The 26,956-nt window shown below is 47.3% G+C and overlaps 1 protein-coding gene across 1 annotated transcript in view; it reads left to right on the top strand.

The window, feature by feature from the left end:
* Window positions 1-26,956, top strand: part of LOC144469470 (zinc finger protein rotund) — a 298,144-nt gene that overhangs the window by 80,419 nt on the left and 190,769 nt on the right. The gene's annotated exons all lie outside the window — the stretch shown is intronic.

Here is a 26,956-nt window from a genome sequence, read left to right on the forward strand (position 1 = left end):
TGAATTTACGATACGTAATTAAACAGTCAAAACACAATCAAAATGTATATTATGTATATTATTTATATTATTATTTATTCTTTACTATTTTTTTACTAATGTATTACTTATTATATTAGGTTGGAAACTATGAAACGGGCGCCGCAGCTGAACATAGACTAAACAAAAACGCCGGTTTCATAGTTTCCAACCTAATATCATTCTATTGTCGTATACTTTGAATAAATCGATGTTAGAAACACTACGATATAACGAGCAAATGCTTGAAGAAACAAACCAAAGAGATCGTTTTCTATGCTAAATTGCTTACCGCTTAAATTTTTTTTAAATTATTTTGGTGCGAATAAAGTCTCTGAAACAAAAATATATTGAATTTATCGATTATGCAATCCGGTTGCCGGTTATATGTATACATGGTTATGCACAGGGTTTCACAAGAACCACAGAGCGTGATTGATTAGATGTGAAACATTACGAGTGACGTGCGAATGCGTTTGATAACCAGGACGTGTGATGGCGTGAGAGTAGGTGAATGTAAATACTGTGTGGTACGATAGAGAATTTGGTGTAACTTGTATGAATGCCGATCAGAATGAAGAACGAGTGTGGTAGTAAGTGTGAGAAAATGAACAAAAGGTGTGATAGAACAAAGCATGAGGCGAGAACGATTTGAACTGCGAGAGTATTGAGAGAGTGTTAAGAGAGGACAGAGAGTATTGATAATATTAATAAGACTGTTGAGTGACTAATTGTATATTTGTTATCGTATGTTTAATACTTTATTGCAAATAATGTTAATTGTGCGGTAATCGATTGGCAAGGGTTATGGACTCTACGATACTATCCGATGAGGATTTATTTTTCCGAAGTTTCCTCGAGTAGTCTTCCAGCGCATAAGGTTCCTCTCTTCCCTTTAATCTGACTAATAATATGTTAGTGACTAACACGATGTTAATCGTAAAAATATAATATTGGCTTGTTGGAATGATATTCGAACGTCTCGTGTGTGCGATGATTAGACCGCTGATTTTATGTACTTATGACAAAAATAAGTGAGTGAAACACAAAGCGGGTAAGATACATTAAAGGTACATTAAAAGAATTTATTAATATTACTAGTACGTTAAAACAATTAAGAGAAGAAATTGGTTTCTATCCAATTGTCGTTGCTCACAATTCGTGCAAAACGATTTTATTTTTCATAATGGTTCGGAGTCCAGTAATAATAGAAAACTTTTCAAAGAACCTATTTTGAAGGGGGAGCAAAGTTAAAAAAGTTCTCAGGTAATTTAGTTATTATTAAGAGGGATATATATTTGATGTTATACTTTTATGTGTTAATAATGAGTTGTCTGTGCAAGGTGTCCGTTTTATGTGAAAATCCAGAATAAATTAAAAATGATGAAAGATAGTGAAGTCATGTTTTAGCAAAAGCTATTCGGTTCTGATAGGCTGCAAAACATGATATAAATAACTTTCTTATGGGTACAGAAATGGTAAAGATTACAATTCTTTTTCAATTAGAATTCTGTATTTTTGTGTAGACTGTGTTATAGTACTATTTAATACGTATCCAATTAGGTGCAATCGAAATTGTTTCTGTCAACAGAAACGTGGAGAATCGTCGTTTAATCGGGTCAAATTTTCGTTAATAATTCGTAAACAAAGCCGCGGTTTGAATTAGCGCTAACGAAAAAATTATTTCAAATACGCATTAATTTTTTTTAAAGCGCAATATTGTTTGTATCAAGACGAATTCAATAATCTGTAATATCATGGTTTTGAAATAATCTTGATAATGAAAAAATTAGTTGAAATTTAAATAATAAAATTATAATTAAAATTATACTTAAATAATAAAAATTAAATAATAAAATGTATAATAAAAATTCGTAATTTTGCAAATAATCGCCAATAGCCAAATGACGAAAATGTGTCATTTCTATATCATAGAAAATAATTGATTTAATTCTTTCAATTCTAAATAAATTAAATTCTAATACTTAACAAAAATAATTTTAACCAAAGATGATATAATTATAATCATCACTAAAAATATATGATTTTTAATAAGTTAAAACAAACAAAAAATACCGACATTCCGTGATTGACGATGTAAAATATTGTCAGATGAATATGTGTTAAACAATTATTAAAGAGAGCTGGAACGACTCTTTGTTGCCGTCAAATGCACGCAACGAAATCGTTCAAATCACTTCTTCGTACCTTTCGTAGTAACAACCGTAACAGAACTTACATGTTCAATTTAAGTGATGTTTTCCCTTTCCTACTTCCGTCAGTGAGTTAGTTCTTTTGGACATATAAAACATAACCCCTCGGAACAGTGAACGTGCATTGACCAGAATAATCACGCAGGAAAATTCTCCGTACGTAACAAATTAACACTAAACCTAGTGAGTTACTGAAAGTGACTTGCATGTGTCGTTTAGTAACAATGACAGGATTAAATATATTTAAAGTTATCTCCGATAAGCTTAATTCTTTACACTCGACACTATTTTAACACCAAAATGAAGACATTTGTTTCAACGTACAGTATTTTCATTTGGTATGATTGTTCTTATTTATCACAAATGAAACAGGACGTATGTAAGTGTAAGACTTTTGTTATTTATCAATCTATCGCATACAAGCAAATTTAATAATATGAAAATTTTATTGAAGATATTGTAGCAGTTTTTAGCGCCGCCTTGAAGTCACTGCTCGAGTCTAAAGGGTTAAATATTATACGATGGAATTTTTCTTGTTTTAAAATTAAAACTGCGATAGAGAAAATATTTGAAATTTTCACAATTCAAATGAGTTAGTACTTCAAGTCGTGCATACAATTTCAGTAAATGAAATATTTGATTTCGATAAGCCACAACCAGAGCATGAAATAAGTTTTGGTATATAATTTATTTTGGCATCTAAAGCTAAATTACGAAAATAAGTATTTTATTTTGATAATCTAAAGCATAATGTAACATAGATTTTATTTTAATAACTTAAAATATGAAAAACAAATGAACATTACTATCTTTTTAAATACAGCAAATGATTCAGTAAAATAAAATCATTATATTCGTTGCAATAAATTAAATAAATAACATATTTCATATTATGGCACAAATGTTGTCAGTATTTTCGAGTGCAATAATACTATTTAAAATATGATCTCAAAAATTTATTACAATGATTCAAATATTTCATATTTGAAGGTGAATTCTTTCGTGTAGATGAAATATTTTATCTTCAAAAGTACATGCATGATCTAAAATAAACTGGTTATTGTTTGCCATGTAAAATACTATTTTAGCCAGCTCTGGTGGCCACAGTTTCGTAGTTGTTGATAACTTGACGTACGAGCGGAGGATTGGTCAACGTTACCGCAATCGTGGTGTTTAGGCGACAGGGAAAGCAGGACGGCTGATTATGTTCGGGGTCAACGCATGTCTTCCGAACGAACAAAGGTTGCAAGAGTGGATACACGGGATTGTATACAAATGCCGTGACGCAATCCTCGTCCGTGATTCGCGCGTACTCTTCTCTCGCAACAACTATAAATAAAATTGACTTCGCGGGGCTCGTAAAAGGAATCGCAAGCACTCGCGACCGCTGGGTTTACCTAGAGCCTTTAGTAATTTTGTTTGGAACAGTCATTAGAATCTATACGCGAACAAGCCGCGGAAAATTCCCACCGGCGTGCAACTCCGTCCATAGCAGAATTATTTGAATTTCAATTATAGTTGGATTGCAAGCAATCATTGTAAAATATTATTGCAGAATCAGTGACGTTCCACGCGATATCAGAAGTTTGCGAACCAAAATTCGGTGGATTATCAATCGGAAATATTGCCGATAATTGCTTAGGGGTTGCTCCACCGGAAGTTACCACCATGCGATGCGGAAGAGCACAGTTTACCCTTACGAGCGCCGCTGTTGGCTGGCGATACCCTCGGTGGATAAAACAGGGACGGTCGCTGCAGCTTACCAACCCCTATTTCAGGGGTTGCTAGAGGGTAACCCGAGTCGAGCGCCAAGTCGATTATCATGAAAGGGAAACCTAACTCGCTTGCCCGATACTCGAATAAGATGTCGCCGAGAATTTCGCATCTTACCGAACGCAGTCGAATCATTCGATCGATTTCTGCGGAAGCGAAAACGCAACATAGTCTAGATCCTCTCTTGTTTACGAGATGCGGTTTATTTGGCTTTGGAAACTGTTTATTCCTCGAGTCAAGTCGAAAGTTTCGTTACCAAGAAAAGTTGCCAGTGTTTTCGAAAACGCGGGAAAACAACGGAAACGCGAGACAGACGGGGGCTCCGCCGCCCAAACTGTTTTCCGAATTTGGCAATTTCCGTGCCGGAACGAGGACGGGAATAAACAACTTTTTCCGATCGCAACGAACATCGATGTTGTTTCTACAATTTTCGCGTGTTCCGCAACAAGTTGCATCCGGTGACGTGCCGCGGTTTGCTTCCGCGAGCAGAAATAAAAACAAGTTTTTCTGGCTGGCTCTGGCGCAGCGCGCGCTGCACCCGACGAAAACGATGCGCGCCGCGGAAACTGAACGCGCGCGGCCGCCGCCAAATCTGAAGAGTAATTAACGAAAGTATCGAGCGTAACAGCCGCGCGATTCCGGCGTGTGCGAGTGTCGCTGAAAGCCGGCCTCTTTTAATCGATGCACCGGTGCACCGGCCCGAACGCGCAAACCCGCTTTCGGCGCAACACCAAGTGCATCCGCGTTGCTCTGTTTATGCAACAGGTGATTGTCGCCCCATGAATAAAACTATCAATAAAATTTCTGCTAACGAGACATTGACGTTCCCCCCCCGCGTTCTCTCTATCGCGGAGCGCGCTCCTCGTTTTTCCGGTTCGCTCGAACTCGATTCAACTTGCGCCCCTTCAATATTTTTCGTGGCCGATATCCGCCCCCTCATTTGCAAGTTTTTCCAGCAAATTGTTGTACAGCTTTAAGCATCGAGTGGCCTTCGAGCGCGGACTTTGAAACTGCGATGGCTCGGTTAATTCGTCGATTGTTCGTACTTTGCCGAGTCGGCAAACGAAAATCACTTTGCGGTATCGCAAACACCGCGTTGTTCGATTTGCTTCCGAAACGACTGGCCCGAACAGCACGCGTGTCCGGTTAAGGGTGCAAATCGATCGAGGGTCGGCTGTTTAATCGGCAAACAGTCGAATCGAAATTCTGTCCTGTGTCGCGACGCAATTTTTATTCGCTCGCGAAGGAAGCACGGTGTCAGGAAGTTCGGCCTCGGTTCGGGCTCGGTGTTATCGTTGCGAAATTTGCAAAGCAGCTCGGCGATGGGGTAAAAGATACTGCGAAAACCGGCACGGAGAAAAAAAGCACAGAACGACAGCCGCGAGCGAGCCGGTCCGCTCTATTTTTTCTGAAAACACCGCCGCCACCTTGTCCCGCCATCGTCGTCCGCGAGAAGAATGGAAACACAATATTTTCACGTCTCGCTCCCCGAGTTTTTCACCCCCCCCCCCCCCCCCCCACCTCCCATCGTACGTCCACGTTTTTTCACTAGTTCCTTTCGTTGTGATCGACGTTTTCCAGCCGTGGGCGTTAACTAGGTACGATCGAGGATCGCTTTGCAATTTTGACGAACGTCTATGCGCGAGTCGCGCACGCCCTTCGAATTATTTAAAGAATCGATTAACCAGAATTCCATCCCTTTATATTTTAGCGGGAGAATTATCTTGGCAAGCGAAAATTAACAGCCTCGAAATTCCCATGAATAATTTCGCCGGTGAAAGATCCGTTCCTTTCTACCCCGGGGCGCTAATTAGGAAAAATTGGCGAAGCTTTAGCGGTAAGATTATTTGAGAAAGGTAACTCGGCGACTGGTCAATTAATTGTTTACGTTCCTTCGCTGCCCAGCGAAGCCGGAGAATATTGCAGGCAGGTGAAAATTAACAGGTTCATGGTTCCCATGAATAATTCTGCCGGTACAAATGACAGAAGGTTGAATGGGCGAGTGGGAAAAGCCACCCCCGCCGACGTTCGCCGTTCCATCCCCTTTAACAATGTTTTCGAGCCGGTCCGCTTTAAGGGTTGGGCCTTTATTTAGGCTGGTGGTGTGAGGGTGGCGGAGTACAGTTGCGTCTGTACGCCTCCACGATTCTCTCCCGGGCTGTTCCATCCCCTCCTCGCTCCTCGCTCCTCGCTCCTCGCGTTCCTCGCGCTGCTGCTCTTTAGCCAGGGATCACTACCTTACCCTCTCCGCGCTTTGGAGGGTGTCGGTGGGCGAGGAGCGGGGCCGGGTTATCGATTAAAAAATGTCTGCCCTTCAAGACGGCCTAGGTCACGACCTGTCCGTCACCCACGCACGCCGCTCAACACCGAAACGCTGCCCGACGTGCTGGCTACCTTAATTTTTCGACCAAACTTTCCACCCCGGTGCAACTCTCTGGCGAATTCGATTAGAAATCAATGGAAATCTTTGGCCATATCTCGACGTCCGACAAGATAGCTTGGTCGAATTTCAGGAGATGAACAATCGCGATATCCGTTTTCCAGAGGCGCCGGCAAAACGGACATTTGCCGTCGCTATGCACAGACGCGTTCAGCGGCAGACAATCGCTCGTTCGACAGTCAGCGCACGGAATTCCCGTCGAAACAATCGAACGCGGGGATGTGGAGGTTTCTTTGTGGCCCCGTTTTAAAGTAACTGGAAGGGTTGCTCGCGTGCCGGCTTTCCCAGCGACGTCGCTCGCTGGCATTTCGCTAAATATTCTAACAAAGAAACCACGGTCCCTCCGAAACATCTTCGAAAGTCTTTCGCAGAGCACAAATATGCGTTCGAAGGAGGTGGGGGAGGGGGGGGGTGAACTTTTATTAGAACGCCCTCGTTCCTTCGGAAACACATTAATACTGGTCGCGGGGCGACCCGAAAAGCGAAGCGCCGCGAATTCATCCCCCAAAGCACAAGAGCAAACGTTTCGAGTTCCATCAACGGGAGAGCTTCTTCGAGTTTCTCCACCCCCTTTCAACCCCCGGCCAGATTCGACCGTTCGATCGTCGAAATCTTGGGTCACAGTTCACGATGTTAGCAACGGCTGGCTGGTCTCTAGGGCGTAGGTGGTAATTATTCCCGTATTTCAACCCCGTTTCGACCGCGTTCCAACCCCGTTTCCAGACCTCGACGAAAGTTTTCGCCGCGAAGGCTCGTCGAAACGGCGACGAGTCCCGTGCGTAAGTGCGTAGGTGGGCTTGCGACAGGTCAGGAGCGAGGGGGTGGACGTCGGTGGATCGAAAAGAGGCGAGGAGCACGAGAGAGAGAGAGAGAGAGAGACGGGGAGGAACAGTGGTGGGGAACGCGCAGGGGGTGGTAAGATCGGACGAGACAGACGAAGATGGAGGATAATCGATAGAGACGGCTAGACGCCGCCCCAGACAACCTTTTACCTTAGCTTAAGGACACCCCGACCCTTAAACAATTTACCCTGCACGGCCGAACTGCGTTCTTACGCCGCGAACAAATCCAGGCCAATGGCGCCAAACGAGCCCCTAATTTTCGATCCGCTTTCTCGGATCGATTTTAATCTTCCGCGCGATCGTGTTCCTAATCTCGAACGGAAGTCTTCGCATCATTAATGTACTAGGAGATATTAAAATAATTAACGCGTCGAATGCCATGTCGGCCGTACGTGGATGACACTAATTATTAACTAGGTTATGAAATTGATTCTTTCTGTAATATATTAGATAAACCGAATGTTACTAACATTTTTAAAACATGAAAGAGTTAATCTAATAATTCTTGCGCGTCAATTTTAACCCCCTGCGCTACGATTGCTTTTATAATTACATCGATTAACAAGTTGTTCGTCTCCAATGAATTCCTGCTTACTTTTTTGTTTTGACAATCTTAATTCACTTCAATGTTCAAGCTTTGATAAAGGAAGGGAAAAGTTTATATCGATAACGATATCGATTTAAAAAATGTGAATAATATCCATATTTAGTAGATCATTGTCCAAATCTTCGTAACAAGGGACAATGATTTAACTTTTTCGTTATGTTTTCGTGAATTATCTAATTTTGTTATTGCGAAAATTTGTGTAGTAAATATTCGACATTTAAGATGCTTGACGACTGCGTGTGATAGAAGATGGATCATTTTTGTTTGATGACATTATTGTTTTGTACAATTTTCTATGGAACTCGAAATTTTAGATTTTAGATTTTAGGTTAGAAAACTGTTATCAGATAAAAGATCAACGCTAAACTTGCGGTGACTTTGATTGGCTTCACATTTTTGATCTTCAAATATATATGTATATTTATCAAGTAATATGATTGATAAAACGTCTAAGCAAGTTCAGTTTTGTTATTCTTCTGAGACAACGCATGACAATCTTATTTATTATTCGGCAGGTTTAGCGTGAAGAGCGAAGCAGAATCGGACATAAAATATCTATTCGGACAGGGGAGGCTGGAATTTTGTTCGTTGCCGACAAATTGCTCGAAAGCTCGCCGTGTAATCGCGATCCTAAAGCACGCTCACCTTTAATTCGGCTTTGCTGGAACTTTGTCGCGGGACTTGAAGTTGTTTTAACCTCTCCAGGGCCGCTCTCGCGCCGTTTCCTATTGTTTCCATTGTAGTTTATATTTTTAAGTGGGTCTATCCATGCATCGTTTCATGCCCGCGCAGCTTTTTAAATATTATTCGAGGTGCGCTTTAGCCGACGAAGCGCGACCGAGCTTCCCCGGTGAAAAAAATCATTGACCGTCCAGTTTAAAAATAATTACACCGTTAACAAGTTAATTCCGTTAGTCTCGGTAATTGACTTACACCACTTTGCCTTAAGCGCGGCCGCTTAACAAGGATTTCGTGGTCTTTTTTTATCCTGCTCTGCGTTTTCGAGGCCGTTCGGCGGACTTCGTTTCACGAGGAACTTTCAAATTTGCGAACCGTCGTCTCCGCGTTTTGAATATCTGAGAAATCTCGTTCCTTCGATCTTCCATAATTAGTATCTGATATCGCAGCGCTTTTATGCTTTCGATCGCGGCAAAGCCACCCTTTGTCGCGTCCTTAAAAACCGATCCTCTCCCTCTCCCATCAATTCCATTGATCGAGCACACCCCCGCGCAATTTGCAACCCTTTCTATTGCCCCTCGAATACAAGTTAATTTCGTAAATCGAGTAACCGTGTACGCCGGTATCACAATTCGTGCACGAGGTGCAGCGATCGATTTAGTCGTATCTTTTTTTATCGGCGACGTCAGAATCGTCGCACAGCGATCGCTTCTTACGTTTTTCTCACGATAAGAAGGGAAACGAGCGGTTTAAAAGTGCATCTCGAGCTGAATAATTCATCGTCTCGTGTCTCGGGCGAAAAATTTCTTACGTCGAGAGCGACGCGACATTTTACGTACGGTAAACCATAGATTGTAGGACATTGGGCGATGATCGTGGAAAGTCGATCGATCGATAGATCGAGAACTCCAATTAAGAGCGCTACGGCGAGCAAATCGCGCGACATTGGATAGCGTGTAATTCTCGGCGCGGTGGCGACTTAAAGCCGATGAGAGAAGACGGGATTTTTACGCGGGAACGATCACGCTCACGGCCGCCTCGTAATCCGCGCGAATAAATCGCTGTAACTGCCTCGTTAATTCGTTAAAGAAAGAGCCAGCCACTGTCTTCCCCCTTTTTTTCCAGCAGTTTTTCTGTGACCCAGACCGGTAATCTAATAGAGCGATCTCTACTTGATTGACTGGAGCTAGACTCGCGTGTAATTTAGTGGGTTTTGATTACATCTTAATTACGCGAGCTTTTTGCCCGCTCGGACAATTAGTTTTTACGGGTCTCGCTCGCACGGCTGTGCTTTTCGAGGAGGAGTAGCGACCGCGACACAACAACACCTGCCGCGTTACGCGTCGCGATTTTCATCGCCGTCGCCGTCTTCCGAAAATTTCGTCGCATCGGTCGTCCGACAAGATCGCCGCGAGTCGCTCGAGTCGCTCGAATCGCTCGGCGATGCTTCGGATCCAATTTCGTTCGTTTCGTTATTTCCTATCCGACACTTATTTGCAATTCAAGATGGCCGGAATGTTCAGCCCCCATGTCTGGCAGCGCGGCGGAGAGATTCGTACGGCGCGATAAAAAAAGAGCGAGGAGAAATAATAAAAGGGGCCCTCTCTCGGCGACGACCAATCGCAGCCCCGGCTGATCCTATCGTTCCGACTTAATTTATTATTTTATGCGTCGCGCACGTGTGCACCGGGCACACGCAAGTATGGTGCTCGGTCGGGCGAGCCAGCCAGCCAGCCAGCGGATAAAGTCCGAACTTTGAATCTCTCAGCGACTGAAAGCAATCCCGAACGCTTCGAGGAGAGCTTAGAAAATGGAATAATTGCGCGGATGACGTTACAGAGCATAGGGAGAGAGTTTGCCTATTACCGCGCGGTACTTAATACCGGATATCGGCTATATCGACGAAATTGAAAACCGTTACAGGATAGCAACACCGCGAAAGCTTCAGCGGAGATAAAACATATATGTATGCAGGAGCTGTCACTTGTCTGTTCCGTAACGTGGCGGAAGAAGTGAATTTATTGTTGCATTCGATTGGAACCGAGTGTGCGTCACGTAACTTTTAAACTGTTATATCTGCTAAAGTTTCGGGACTAAAAATACTACTGTGAACAAAAAGTAAGGTGAATTTGTTTATAAAATGTAAATTCTTTATTTATTCTTACAAATCAATTTCATCCCCTTCAAAGTAGTCCCCGTCCGACAAAACGCACTTTTGCCAACGCTCTTTCCAGTCCTCGAAACAGTCGGAATAGTCTTTTTCCGGTATAGCCTTCAAGACCTTCTTCGATTCGGTTTTAATCTCCTGAATCGTGTTCAAACGGCGTCCCCGCATTGGCCTTTTGAGTTTGCCGAATAGCCAGAAGTCGCACGGAGCCAAATTAGGCGAATACGGTGGTTGCGGAACGATATGAATCGAGTTTTTGGCAAAAAAGTCGCGAAGAATCAATGCGATATGACATGGTGCATTATCGAGATGACTTTTGGTTGCTTACAAAAACACGTGTAACTCGAAGATAATTAAACCTTTTGACAAACAGACGCTTGGCAAATGTTATAGACAGTCCTACCAACCTAGGAAAAAAAAGAATGAAAAAAGAATAAATAAAGAATTTATATTTTATAAACAAATCCACCTTACTTTTTGTTCACAGTGATATATGAAATAAATATTTGAATGTTTTGCGTACAGTGATGGTGACACACGGCCAACTGTTACTCGTAATTTCGAACAACACATCTTCCCCTATTCTCGGACATGTATTCTTTCCGTACAATAAATAGGTCGAGGGACAAGAAAATGAAAAAGACACAAGACACGTAAGAAAAACTTGAGAAGGAAGATTGGGAAAACAAGTCGACTATAAAAGATAAAGGAAACTAGAACATTGGATCTCCGAAACACAAATAAGAAAACGGTCCGTGTAATTTGCTTGAAGTCTTTCGAGGCGGACTGGCAGGTTGTGCCGATTTACCAGAACGTTCAGGAAACTTACATGCGATCGTTGTGAATTATTTAAAACTTCTTATAAACTATATCAAAGTTTACAATTATCTGAAATTAATATTATGTTCCTTATTTCGTTCATTTTATTTTAAATTCTAGCAATGAAGTATACAATCCGTATATCGACTCATGCATCACCTTTTTTTGTTTTCTTGGAAAAAATCTGAAGTATCTAGTGAAAGACGAATTTCTTTTAGTTGCTAATTGAAAGCTGGCGGAGAACAAATGGAGGCAGGGTCTGCGCATCTTCGGTTATTTGCAGCGCAATAAAGTGGCCCGCCGCGGGGGCCGCAAATCGCGAATCCACCGGGTCGAAGACCCCGAGGGAGGGGGCAAAAATAACGCAGGCGTTTTTCGTTTGGATCGAGGGGTGGAAGAGAGGTGCAGTAACCAATGGGGGCGAACTGGGCCACCCAAGAAAAATCTTCGGGGCTCGCGCGCGGCCGGGAAAGAAGTGCAAGAAAGGCTGGAACAGCTAGCAAAGCTCATTCGATCTTTCCACGTTTGTTCCGTCGCCACGCTCCTCCGTGGGAGTTCTTATCAGTGTATGCAGCTGCGTTCCCTACGTTTTTGCATGCGCGAAAATACAGAAAGACCACCGTTCGATTCAATAACGCGCGCGCACGCGTCTCTTTGGAATTCTGTACGACGACTCCGAATTTGATTCCTTCCTTCGGCCTTGGGCCCGACCTCGAGTCCGCGACCAATCCTTGCGAGTTTCCCGCAACTTTGTCGGCATCGCCTCGGCGATGCCATTTCGGATCGAAGTGGGTTCTATTTTGCTGTCCAAATCCCTTCTTACCGAAGCGTGGGCGTCCGTTTGTCTTCTGGGAACTGAATTCCACCGGCGCGGCCGCTTTTTACGTATTTGCAGCGTGTCCTTTCAAAAAATACGGAACTATCGGTTGCATAATGCGATTCAAGGATGACTTATCGTCGTTGCGGAGTAGGAGACAATGAGAATATCGGAAGACAGTGCACGCTGTCGATAAATCCACTGCGCAAAGTCGTCCATCCCCACCGCGGTCTGGCAAAAGGAAAAAATCGGGATCGCCCACCCTTAGCGCTCGCAAACCACCACTCCACCGCTATTCTCATACTCGGAGGGTTGAGCAGCGGCGCGAGGGTGGCTGGTAGCCGCACACGTTCCCGTTGCGGTGTGTGTAACGTCTCCGGGGGTGGACCAGGGTGGAAAAACCTACCCCAACGGGGGTTGGAGAGTGCGCTCGCGATGGGTGGGCAAAAGGGAGAAATAAGAAAAGCCGGAGCCACGGAGGAGACGACGTCGTCGTCGACGACGACGACGACGACGACGACGACGGGATATCTGGGTCGAGACTCGTCGTCGCCGACGTCTCGGCGCCAGACGTCCTTTTCTTTGGCTTTTTTTCGGCAGCGGTGCGCCGGGAAAAACGTCGGCAGGGGGGGAAAAGTACTGCCGCGATCCGTTGTTTCGCGGTTTTCTCCCTTTTTTCGCGGTGGCTTGTGCGATCAACGCCAGGGGGGGATGGGGCCGCACGATGATAAGTCAAATTGTTCTTCGCCGGTGATTACGATTCCGATGCCCCACCCCCTGGACCGTTTTCAACTCGGAGACTTCGCGGCGAAATGTTTCTCGAATTTCTGCGAGTCTTTTTTCCTCCTCGCCGAGTTCCGGAGTAAAGCTGCAGAGGAAAACGTAGGTGGGCGCCTCCCATCGAAACTTTGCAATCTTTCCGCTCTCGAGACATTATTATTTTCGCGGCGAGGGGAGGTCCATCGATCAATCCGCGCGGAGAGTCTTCTCCGGCGCTGCAAAACATCCGTCGCGGGAGGAAGCGAGACGCGGCGAGCGGAAAGGCGACGGCGGGAGCAAGAAGTCTCGTTTCGCGCCTTGCAGACAGCACTCGTCGGCGCTCGCGAAGAGTCTCTCGGGCTGTTCGGATTTAATTTTCCCGGAGGGTAGCGCGGCCAGGGGCGGCCAGGGGCGGCTAGGAGCGGCGCGAAACCGACGGAAGCCCGCCGCTGGTCTTTACGCGAAAGTTAGAAGTTAGTTACACGGGGGTGGCTACCCCTCATCTGCATATCCGCACCCGCACACCCTACCGCCGCCCCGTCAACGGTCCACCTCCGCACCCTCCCGCCCTCTCACCCTCTCGTCCCGTCGTCTCTCGTGCTTTCCAACCCCTCCGGCCTCCCTCTAACCAACGTGCCGCCGCCACAACCTGCTCAACAAGTGGTTCTTCAGTTTAGCGCCCGACTTAGCGCTTCTTTAATTTTCACCTCGCACCCCGACGCCCAGACCCTTACACCCCCGTCTCAACCCCTCGAGCTGTTCTCGGATTTTGCGTCTTATCAGGCGTCCTACCCGAGCCGGGCTGCGTGGCTCTCTGCCAACGATACGACCATGATCATTTTCATACCCTCTTGTTCCTTCACTTCGCGTAACGACGACTTCGGATGTTTCATTTTCCCGGGGAAAAAAATTACGCACCCTTTTCTGATTTGCTTTGGTTTCTTTTCGGGAAAAATTCTTCGCGTACCTTTTGACATATCAGCGAATCGTCTTAAATCCCAGAAGCTCGATTTCTCAGAGGTTTTAGCATTCTAATTTATAACTTCCTGGACGAGCTCCGATGGTCTTTCCCGCTGGCAACCGTTCAATGCCACTCCCAGGCGATTTTTTCACATGAAAACTTGCTCTCGCGTCACGTGACCCAGATATTGTCTCGCTGCGACCTCGGAGTACCACGAAATCCCACGAACCGTTAAGAAGGCATGATCAAAACGCGAAAAGATACCAGAGCTCGAGCGGAAGCCCGACGCTGAGGGGGTGACTTCTCGCGGTGCAACGGTAAACCGGTCGCAGGACGAGTGGAAGAGGAAGTCTCTCTCGATCCGGGTAATCGTAAACCGAGGAACACCTCTTCCGCTCCGCCCAAAAAACCAAAACACAAATAATCACGGCTCCGGAGGGAGAGGGAGAGGGAGAGAGAGAGAGAGAGAGAGAGAGAGAGAGAGGAAGAGGGAAGGGCGCTGGATAGAGAGACGCGGGGAATTGAAGAAAAGGTGGCTGCTGGGTACGATGAAAGGAGAGGATCCCATCGGGCTACTTAAACGAGCAGAAAGAAAAAGGGGTGGGATTCAGGAGTGTGAAGCTATCTGCATGTGAATGGGACAATGGTAATTGGGGATGCACCGTTAGAGGATATTAGAGGTAACAGGCGACTCGATCCCCGATTCCCGTTGGACTTTTATGCAACCACGTGAAACAGCATCTCCGGAACGCCGGCGGAGTCACGTTCCTTCTGGCTACCGGGTTCTCCCGTTCGGTACGTGTGGGTTCCCGTCCGTGTGCAAACGGCGGATCCGTCGCAACCTCAAAAGCCTGATACCACTCGAGAGGAACTACGGTATTACCTGCTCATGTGACCCATCTGTTATTTGCCAGACTCGCTCCACTCCAGCCTGTGTCGCATGCTCGCCGGAATCGAGACTCGGGTTAGCGTACGGTACATCTATTATAGCCGGACCGCCTGATCCGAATGCTTTATGGCGATTGATAGCGATATGACAAGTGGAGGATCACGATCTAGGCGTCCTGCCACGGGACCACCGATTCCTATCTCTTGCACCGGCTTTTCCAATCTCTTCCTAACAGAAATTGCCGAACTTAGCGATCGCATCGGCCGCGATAACAATCTTCGCGGAGCCGAGGGCTGCCCGTGGCAAAGTTTTTCCGATGCATTCTCGAAACGGGAGAATAAAATTTGCCGAGTCCTCGGGAAGATTGGGAGGGTCCGGAAGATGTATGCCCGGCGCACCGAAATTTCGGTCTCGTCTCACCTCGCGTCCAATTCCCTAAAAAGCGACCGGGGAGTTTTCAATTCGCCGGGGCGAGCCGGCGAACGGAAACGCATCCGTTCCGCGCTCGTCTCGCAACGACGCCATTTGTCACTTAAATCGCGCTCTCGAGGAGAAACGATGATTTCCGTCTTCGGAGGCGTATTACTTTAACATTCGCGGAGAGGAAAAGCGGGCGCGGGCCAGGTCCCATTATCGGGGGCCATCGCCTCGAACTGCGTCTCGTTACCGACGCCAATAAAACATCCTCGGGCAAACAAACAAACAAACAAACAAACAAACGATCGTTCGGAGCGCGAACGAGGAATACGCCGGTTCGATCACCGTCGCGGAAAACTGGAACGAACTGCCCTGGAACTCGTTTTTCCCTCCTCTCTTTCTCTCCATCTCCCTCTCCCTCTCCCTCCGTTTCTCTTTCGGTTTCCGACCCTGTCTCTTTCCTTTTCCGCGGGCCAAATAAACGGGGCTCTTCGTTACGGAGCGGTGGTGACGCGCGCGTTCAAGCCATCCCTTTCGGCGCAGAGAATCGACCAAGGCCGAGAGAAATTGGAGAAACGACACACTGGCACTGCGTATTTATTGGAATCATCGAAACATTCCTGGTCGTTTTCGGACGTTCTCCCGTACTCTCGGGCTCGGGGTACGGTGGAACGTGGCCGGTGGTTGTTGAAATCAGTTTCTAATTTCTCCTCGCGACAGACTCGCCAAGGATCGCAAAGGGACGACTTGGAAGGGGGAGGTGGTCAAGCCGCGCTTTTGATAGGTACGAACTCGTTTCCCGGCGAACGAACGAACGAGCGCGCGCCGAGGAAGGAATTCAAAGTCGGACTTATACGTCGGTCGCGGGTCCGAGGGTTAATTTATGCGTGGAACGCGGGAGTATTTCGGAGTGAGAGAGCTGCGTGGTGGCCATGTTGGTTTCGACGTGTCCGTCAAGGCATTCCCCCTCGCATCACGCGAGACTCTTTCTCGATCTTCCACCCCGAGCCCCACTTTCTTGCCCGCGAACACACGTGAGAGCCTCGCACACACGGACAAGAAACGACGTGTGCTTCTCCCCGTCTCGCGAGGGCGCATGCTGCACTGCGCACAACCCCCACCATCCCCATCCCACCTATCCACCTACTACCCTCGGCTCTCCCTCTACACCCCCTGCAACCCCTTCGGCTGCTCGTGCAGCCCGCCATGCAACCCCCCCAGGAGGCGACTCTTATTATTTCCATTTTTCCAATTCGGTCTGGGGGGCGGGAAACGAGCGTACAACACCCTCCCTTCTGTTCTCGGCCCCCTCTCGCACCCCCTCGCCCCCTCGGTTCGAGGGAACCGAGAGAGCCGAGAGACCGAGAGTCTCCTACCACCCGCGAGCGTTCTCCCTCCCTTCGACCCTCATCCCTCTCCCCAGGTGGTCGACCAAAGGAAAAATATCTATATTTATCTGTTTCTTCGCGGGATACGTGGCCCCTCCATCCCTCCGGCCCCCCGATCCACCGATCCGCCGATCCACCGGCTCTCTTCCGCCCCCGGTCCTCTCTGGTTAGCCGTCTCTGCCTATCTCCGGCTCCCTCTCTCTCTTTTTCCCTTTCTCTCTTTCTCCCTCTCTCTCCCTCTCTCTCCCCCTCTCTCTCTCTCCCTCGCTCTCTTTCCCTCTGTCTCTCTTTGCCTCGCCGCCACTCTCGGCCAGCTTCGTTTTGTTCGTTTCGCTTCTCCACCTCCACCTTGGAGTTTCTCGGTCTCCTCCCACCACCCCGTTTCTCGGTCTCTCGCCACCTTTCCGTCTCTCCAGCGGCTCGGTCTCTTCGGCGTTCTCCGTTCCGCACCGCGCCGCTTTCTTTCCTCGTTCCTTTCGGGCTTCTCCTTACCTCCACCCGACTTGCTGCCACCCCGTTTCCTCCCACGGCGCGCGGCGCACGGCGGGATCGAGGCGGGTTGCGAAGGCAGGAGAGACGGATGCATCGCCGTCTTTGGGAGCGGGAGCGAGAGGAAGTCGAGAGCGGCGGCGACGGCGGCGGCGGCGATGCCGAGGGCGGAAACGGGACGACCGCGGCTGGATCGCCGGGGAAAGAGAGAGAGAGACGCGAGAAAGGAAGTGGAAGACGGAGGGCACACCACGACCACGACGACGGGCTACGACGACGACGACGTCGACGACGACGCCGGCGGCCGCGGCGAAGCGTGCGCGCCTTTCCTTGGCCGGCGGCGCGACAAGGAGGAACGCCAGGAACGGAGGAGGACACCGCGAGCGGGTAGAAAACGGAGCGACCGAGAGAGAGAAGGAACGGCGAGCTTCCGCTTCCTTATGCTCCGCCGCGGACTGCATCAACCAGTCGCGCGGTCGCGCTCACATAAGAAACTGGGATTCGAGAGGCAACCCCCTTCTCGAACCGCGACGCGGTTTCCGTCAGCGGAAGGAACTCGGTGCCCGGGAACGTCGTCGTCGTCGTCGTTCGTGCTCGTCTCGTGTTCGACGAGTAAACTCGTCATCGCGCGTTCGCTCCGATCAGCTTGTAATCCGTTCGCTGGCAACTGCAGCCACCCTCGGTAGTTAATTGACTCGGCGACGCTCGAAACGCGACTAAGAGGCCGCTTGCCCCCACCACCGCGGCGGTACCGCGGCGAAAAAGAGCCGCGAGGCTAGCCGAGGCCGGACGAAAACGCGCGAGAGGCCCCTGGGCCCTCTGGTTCGGGTCCCGTCGCGTCGCGTCGCGCTCGGTCGCGCTCCGTCGGGTCCCGCGCGGGCCCCCGCTCGACCAATCGCGTTCCACGACCCCCACCGACGACCACAGACGTTCGGCAGATGAAGAGGGGAGGCCTGTGGGCCTCCTGAACCCGCTCCCGAGCCGCTCCCGTCCAAGAGGAAGAGACACGCTCGCGGGCCCGATCCCGATGGAGGCCTAAGGGACATGTTCCTCGACGCGACCAGCTCAGGAGGATGTTCCTCTATTCGTATCGACTTCTTCCTCTCCTTTCGTTTCTTCTTCTCCTTCTCACCGCGCTTCCTCTTCTGCTACCTGGCGACGCCGACGGACGCGTCCGACCAGGCGGCGGAGGATCTGCACGGGACCTGTCGACGGTGAGAACGGAATAACCGCCGCACGGTGGATCATTATTTCGATGTAGTCGCACACCGATGAGGAGGAGAACAGAGGGAAGGAACGAGAGGGTGTGAGGACGATCAAGAGATTGAACAAGAGAGAGAGAGAGAGAGAAGGGGAGAGAAAGCGGAGGAGAGATAGAGAAAGAGAGACCGAGCAGAGGAAGTGGAGGCCGAAGAAGCGATCAACCAAAGTTCCTATTTTTCACGTGTTTTATGCGCAACTCGTCTAATCAAGTAGGATCTAAGAAGCAGAGGGCTGTTGCGAAGAGAAGAGGGAGGCGCGGCAGAGCGTGTGGCGGCGAGAGAGCACGCCGGAAACCTCGTGTTCGCGGCACCGGTGACACCCTCCCGCGCTAATTAGCCAGCCAATTAGAAAGGCCGCGGCCATGCGTAATAAGCTGCGCGCGCAAAAGTTCCTAAACGCCACGATGCAATGTTTTTTTCCGAGGACGACGACGCCTCGTCCCCGCCGCGCCGCGGGCGACCACCGATAATATTGATAAGCCTACTAACAGATAAGCCGAGTCGGAGAGAGAGTAGATAGAGTTAATGATTGAGAGGTGAAACAGCAGCAGCAGCAACAGCGACGATCAACCGCTACGGTTCGGTCGTGATCGACGGGATTATAGAGACAGTAACGAAGCAACGCACCGTGTCTTAATAAACGCGTTCAGGTTCGCAAGGCAATAACAAAACCAAACGAATTTAAACAGAGAATAGTTGATTTCGGACGGAGTGGTGTCGGAGAGAGAAGCAGAGGGTGAGAGGGAGAGAGGGAAAGAGATTGATCGGAGATAAGTCAAGGAAAAAGGAAGCGTGTATTTTTCGGCGTTCTGGCGTTGATCGCGAACCCGATTGCCTTTACGAGCGAGATTTTTCGAGATTAATCGCGGAACCGTCGTCGAGGGACTCGGTCCCCTTCGAGAGCCGCTGCCACGTGGCCGCCTCGTCTCAAGCAATCCTACGGTGGTGCGTCGTCGGTGATTTTAAACCTCCTGATTACCGATGCGAGCCGCGTCAACTACTAACTATAGGAGTTTCAACGGAGAAGAACAGATATATATATACATATAAATTAAAACAAATATATATATATATATACATACACACATCTATATATACATAAAGAAGAATCAATCGGAACGCGTATTTAATTCTATATTCCTATACACATGCAAGGAGCACATGTACAGGTATTTTAATAAGAAGCAGCGAACGATAGAAAGGACTTGCAACGATTAAACTTGTGAGCGACAAAATGTCCACGATGAGTGTCGTGTCGAATTCGTCGGTGGAGGTCGACTCGGACTCCTCGAACGACATCTCGAGCAAGGACGAAGGACCCGCCGAGCAGAAGTTCATCCTGCGGAACGAGCTGTACAACAGCCTGCTGGCGAGCGCTCTGGGGAAGACCGTGCTCAACAGGCACCTGAACTTCAAGGAGCAGGGGATTAATTTTAATCTGGCCAATCTGAAGGATAACCTGAACGCGCTCGGCGCCCTTAAGGAGCTGAAGGATCTCAAGGGATTGACCGTAAGCAGCGTGCCAGCCTTCCCGAGGAACCTCGCTCTTCACCGGGAAGATCACGATGAGGTCAGCCCTCGCGACACCTTCCTGCTTCCATCTTCATTTCGCTCTCATTTCTCTCCGCCGCGATAAGCGACGAGAGTCTCTCTTGGCTCGATAAAGTCTCTCGGTTGTAAACTAGAAGCTTCGCAAGTTTTCGGGCTGCCGATCGTTTTCGATGGATTAATCGTTGGGAAGGTTTTTCGCGAGTTTGTCTCGTGGTTCGGTGTTATCAGGTACGGCCGTGAGTAGCAAGGAATGATTGAAAACCTGAAAGCTTTGACGAGGAACGGCCTCCTCCTCCTCCTCCACCTTCTCGAAGCCGGTTCGAAACCGGAGCATCAAGATCAATAATCCCCGAAAGAATTCGCGTCTTCACTGACCTACCCTCTTCCAGACTTCCCTGGCGACCCCCGAAAGAATCTCGAAAAAGGAGGGAAGCATATTCGCCGAATTTATGTTACCGCGTAACCGTCGAACGAGCCACCCCCGAGCAAACAAGCCAATTTTCCCGGAGCGAGGGGGAGCGAGTTTCCGCGTGGAGAAGCAAACGATTGAAAAAATGATTGGAAAGTGGTATTTACGATTCGCGGGACGGTCGCCGCGGCGGCCGGGATCGCGCGGACAGCGAGGAAAGAGTTAGGGTTGAAGGGAAAAGTTAGGGTAGCCGAGAGAGAATGGTTTCGCAGGGACGGCCGCGAGACGGTCTGTGTAAGTTGTCGGTTAAAAAGTTACCGGATACTTAAGTGCGACGAGTTTTCGCGTAATGGGAGCGCGGTGCGGGGGCAAAGAGTCCGCAGGATCCCGCCTGGCTGCGAGGAAATCCTGTTTGCTTGACAATTACTTTTTGTTTCGCCGGTAAATCCAGTCTTCGACTTTCGAACTACTTTGTTCGTCCGTTCTCGCCTTTGTTTCTTCTCGCTCCTTTCTTCTCCGTTGCGGCGGCACGCTCTTCCCTGTTCCATCGGCGATTCACCGGTGTTTCTTTGAATTTGAATGTAGATTGAAATGTAAATCTCGGTTTGAATTCGGCCCGGACCGCCTTGGTAACGAAATCTTGCCCTACAAGTACTTTCCCAACATTTATTAAATACTTTAGCCCCGAACTTTTTGCATAGTTTCCGAGTTCAGAGCTTCTCTTTCCTCCTCCACTCCCTCTCCCCTTCTCTCTCTCCCTCTCAGTCTCTCTCATCGCTATTCTTTGCCGACGCTTCCACCCCCATTCAAGTCGAGCGCAAACAAACGAGCCGCGTTTAAAATCCTTCGAGAGGAACACCGCGGATTTTCTTAGCCGTGGCATTTTTCCGCGGCTTAATTCATTAATTTCTCGCAACGCCGCCGCCCCGGCTCCTCGACTTCCTGTTGCTTCCTTTTGCTTCTGACCGAGTTATCGCCACGAGGCAACTTTTCTTGGCACGTTCGCGGTTCGAGCTCGGCTTAGTTGATTCCGCGACATGGCTTGACCCGAATTCACGACGCACTCTCTCCAACCCTCTTCCCTCCCTGTCCTCGCTCGCCAAAACTCTTCCTCGACCCTCCGATAATTCTCTGCTCGTCCAATCTTCTTCCGAACTATTCTTCTAATTCTCTAGTCATTATCTTATTTTCTGTCGAGCAATTTTTCGGCAGATCTGTAGTACTTCTTTCAACCTTCTCCCCACTTTTCTGACATTTTCTTCTTCTTTTTCTTCATCGAATTGTTAAATCTTCTATGGTATTATCGGCAACACCGATTTACAGAGCGTATGGATTGTCGCATAACAGTAACAGAGTATACAGAGTAAGAATATGCACCCCTCTCTAGAAGTATTAGAACACCTGCTGATTTATTATAAATTGTAATTCTTCATTCGGTTTGGGTAATATTTCATGTTCACTGTTAAGTTTGAAGCACTGTATTGTCGAAATTACACATTAGTTTACCCATTTATTGCATTTTATTCAATGGGCCAAGTTCGTTTCGTGCGACACGTTTTTAAAATATGTGAAGTGCATGCAACTAAATAGGATCTGAGATAATAGAAATTAGTCCAAGAAGTACAGTAGAGACTCCCTTATCCGAGCATTTATTTTTACAATATTCTCATATTCAAACTTTCTGTTCTATTATCTAATTATTCGATTTGAATGAAATTTGAAAATAATAGAATTTGTCGGAACTGATATATTACAAAAATAAATCTTCGAATAATAGAGTTTCTATTGTAATTACAAATCGCAATTGATACCTTATAAAAAAGAAATTTTCTTTTTCTTTTAGAAAGTTCATGTCATTTTCATTATAATAGAATTGTATGTGTAAACGTATTTGATACAGTTTAATACAAATAACGTGGGAATAAATCGGAGAAATTATAACAATTTCCTTTGTAAGAGTAAGGGTATATAAAATGGATCCGCGTAAAATCAGAAGTAATAGGAAATCTAATTAAAACGGACGTCAAAGTTAGTCGAAGAAGTAATTATTATAAAACGCAGTGAATATATCGATGAAAAGAAAATATAATCTTCCTTTATAAAATTGTCGTTATTTTTATTAAAATGTAAATATACATAGATATATGTATACTTGTTAGAGCTTGATACAATTAACCTTGATGTAAATTGAAGAAATTATAATAATTTCTTATAAGTTTCTTAAATTTATTTAATTTTCTGTGAGTATGCTAATACTTTTGGAGAGGAGTGTCTAAATATACAGTTATTGTATAATGTGATCACATTCATGTGATGTTATTACAAGATGTAATACTATCGAGCACGAAGTAATTCGATATTAATATCTAGATGAGGCGAACAAAATACCCGTTGTCGTAGCCATTCATAGTATAAGCCTTCCCGTGATCAATTATCGTGTCACTTCTGCCCGATTTGTGCATTGGCCATTGCCAAACCACGTGATTTAGATCCTGCTCCAAATTTCCACGTAAACAGCTCCATTCCGAGACAAGATCTTCCCCAAAAAGCGACGCAGCTGGATGATAGTTGTGCGCTCGTAATTTATTTGTCCGACAAATGAATTTTCCACGGAAGGAAACAGTTTCTCTGCTTCCACGCCGAGCTTCCGCTAAAATTCTAAACAGTTTGAAAGCTCGAGATTAAATCAGCGACACAGAATTCGGCAAAATACGAATACGCGTCTCGACTGTGAATTTTGCAACGTGTAGTTTCATTTTCTTGTTGGATTAGGATCCTTCGCGTATTCTCGGCTGCGAGACAGAGGAGCGAATTAAAAGCTTCTGCAGTTAACAAAAATCGATCCCCTTTGAGCGGGGCCGAGCTTTTGTTGCACCGCAGCGTCGGAAGACGAAAGAATCGGAGAAGGGAGAGCACAGGGACACGCGGAACCCAGGCCGTCCGAGACCTTGTAATTAAGTGCGAGGCAATAATGAAACGCATCATCCCCCCTATCGTCCAAGAAATAACAACCCTCCGGCCGGTAGAGGGAGGGGATGGTTCTTTGAGGCACCAGCAATCCGACCCGCAGTTTCTAACGAGCTTTCTCACGATGCGTGCTGCGAGATCAATTAACTGCCGGGCTCCGCTAATTACCAGTCAGGGGTAGGAGCCTCGAGGAATCTTGGTTTCGAGGGGTTCCGCGGAAATCCGCTCGTTTCCGGCGCTTAGACCATCCTCTCTCGATCACTTAACCGTTGCCACCAATTTCTGTCAACGATGGCCTGCTTAATCATTTCTCTGAACGCCGGATAAATGTTCGCAATGGACGGTAGAATTCCATTTGTATGAACTCTGCGGGAGACGAGCGGTTAGAACAACCACCGATTATCCCCGCTACTTGTAACTTTCCCTTCGAATAGAGTTCGCCTTAAGATAGATCGATTTAAGAGCTGAAATCACATTGAGGTGATCAAGAATTATTTATATTTTAAAACAACAGCGGAAGAGAAATAAACGTTTGGTATGAATTATAAAAAAAAAAACAGCGTTAATTGATTAAAATGCGGTTTTAAATATCATCGCTCTGAGATTCTTTTTAAGATGATTTTACGGTATACAGGATTCCCGCCAAACGGAATTATCGGGACAAAAATGAAACAAATGTTTAAAATTAGAATACATACTGGCGGTGAAACATTTTCATTAAAAATTAGGAAAACATGAATCGTCAAAGTCTAATATATATTATATTAAACGCATCAGAAGAAGTTTAAAGTAATCGGCTGATCAGATCTCAATATATCTTTCCCACCGTTTTTAAAAACACAGTTTTAAGACAAACGCGTGTAAAATTCCCAAACGTAATTTTTCATATGTTCAATGTTGGTATCCGAATCGGCTAAAGGTTCCTTATTTCTAATAATAATTTGTTTCAAAGGCTGGATCCTTTTGCAATTTATTAGTAAGACTTCAAACTACAATTTTAGGCAGCAAAATACGATTTTTCCAAAACTTCGAAGCGGTCAGATTCCTCAATCAAGCGGTCTAAAGAAACAATTCTAAGTTTACATTTGTTTGCGTTCGCTCCAGCTAGAGGCTCGCTTAATTGGCGTAACGCACGATAGTAGGGTACGTAACGACAAATAACGTCAGAAGTTCACCGAATCGGACAATGCCAAAATTTTCGTTCCAATAAACGTAGTTTGGTCGAGTGTAGTCTACTGTACAAATCTTTGAAGAACTATGATTTATTGGGTTTGATCAGCTTGGGGTTCGTTCGAGGCAGCAGGGCACAGACTTTGCACAGGTAAAATTCGGAAGTTCTTTCCGTGCAGTTGTTTAAACGGTCGACGAAGGGTTGATGGAAAGTATAAAGAGCCGAACGGGTTTCTACGTTGGAAAATTGACGGGAGCTGTTTAATTATTCAAGAAGCTTTAATGAACTGTCCATCGCGGCAATCACGCGAAACGTATGGGCAGACCGCCGGACAGGCCGAATATCATTTTCGTTATTTTTATTCCGGCGCGGATGGGGGCCGGCTAAGCGACGCGCGTTCGACGACGTATCGATTCGGCATCGGCTGACATTTCTCTTCTTTCTCCGTGGCTATGAATTTCTTACGACGCCTCCACAGCCGATCGATACCGTCTGATACCGTGCCGCGCAATTATACACGAATTTGCCGATTTTATTCTCGAGCCTGCCTCGAGAACTTCAGTCCCCCCCTCCTCGGCCGTCTCAATCGACTGCTCGTACCCCGTCACTCGCCGGCTCGTCACACAAATCGACTGCTGCCGTTTCATTATGAATAAACTTTTCGCCGGAGAATGGAGGATTGCCTCCATCCGTTTCGGCCCCGCAAAATCGCAACACTTACCTCGCATCTTCATATTAATGGCGACCGCGGAATAGCTCCGCGGGACGAACGGCGGCGTGCGAACGACGCAACGGCGCAATTAAAAAGCACGGAGCTTTCCGATTTCCTAAATTATGCGCGAGAAATGCTTAATTTCTTCTCATTACGGCGAGCCGGGATCCCGGGATTTATAGCCGATCGGGCCGTGTCAGTTTTTAGCTTAATCGCCGCCATCGCCGTCGAAATGATAGACCGCGGTGTTCCGGTGAAAAACGCCATGGAAACGGCCGGGTTTGTAATTTCCCAGATTACACGTGCACCCGAGCAATCTCCTTCCCTTGAAATTGGCGGCTGCACGGCAACAATGTGTCTCAAATTGACGCTAGTCGCTGCCATGCGCGCGGTTAACACGGTAGCCGAGAGATTAAGAGTCCGTGCTGGTGCAGCGGGGCTGGTTCGAGTCTTTTCGATTTTATAGGGTTGCCAACCTGTGGGTAATTTGTGGGAACCGTGTCTCTCCTGCCGAAACTCAAAAATCGAGGGCCCCGCAGGCGTCCGAGATTCCATGGATTCTCGCCTCGAGTTGAAATACGATACGATCAATTATTCTTAAGGCCCGGGAGGCTATTAACACTGGGCAAATTAATTTAATAATTGATTAAATCGCTACAAGGAATAATGCGGGCGCGCATCTCCACCGACACCTCTGCGCGCTGTGCATTGTCGTTCCGTAAAGGTGGCTTTAAACGTTGCAGAATTCGGGAAACCGGCCACCTAAACGCAAACGAAAGAAAGAAACGTCGCGTTGATCCGGTCGGCGTGACGCTCGACAGCCGTACTAAAATTATCAATTTCGATCAATTTGTTTACCCGGGCTCGCTTTGATGTTGCTCATGCAACAAAGTCGCGCGCATTCCCGGGGCTAAGTGGCAGGCGTGAACGCGGCTTAAGCCGTTCAGGTGTTCAGGCGCCACGCTCGCTGATTTATCGATCAATTTATTAATGGGTCAGCTCTTCTCGTGCGTTCGATCATGAATATCGGATGAAGCAGCCCGGTCGGTCGAGAGCGAGCCTCATAATTACGGTGATTAATGCCCCGGGTCCGTATTAATCGGCGCCCGAGGCTTATTTTCGAAATTGTCCGCGCGCGGAAAAATCGAAAAGCCTGCCACTTGTTGTTGCTGCTCCCGGCCTGTGTAATTTCGCCCCGGTCCCCTTTGTGCAACACTGTTGCCGGCCGAGCTCTCGACGTGATTTCGTTCCCGGAATTCGTTTAATCGACAGTTCGAAAACCAGCTCGAGTCCCCCGCCCGGGTAGAAATAATTATTCGGACTCGAAACAGAGTAATTCCGATAATCGCGTGAAGCTTCTCGACGGACCTCGTTAATTCCCGTACTTCGTAACACGGAACTTCGATTACACTCGGTATTATTACCGCGATCGTTTTACAAACGAAGTCAACGACAGTTCCGCGGTACGGCTTTATAAATGTTTCATTAACCGATGTTGACGCAGGCGAATTAAAACGAAAATCGACTGTCGTCGTCGACGACGCGCGGATCCCATGATATTGCCGAATTTTAATGGCCCGTTCTCGGTAATGCTGTTTCGTTTGATC

Source organism: Augochlora pura, chromosome 4 (genome assembly GCF_028453695.1).
Source record: "Augochlora pura isolate Apur16 chromosome 4, APUR_v2.2.1, whole genome shotgun sequence".
In the NCBI taxonomy this organism is placed as follows: Eukaryota; Metazoa; Arthropoda; class Insecta; order Hymenoptera; family Halictidae; genus Augochlora; species Augochlora pura.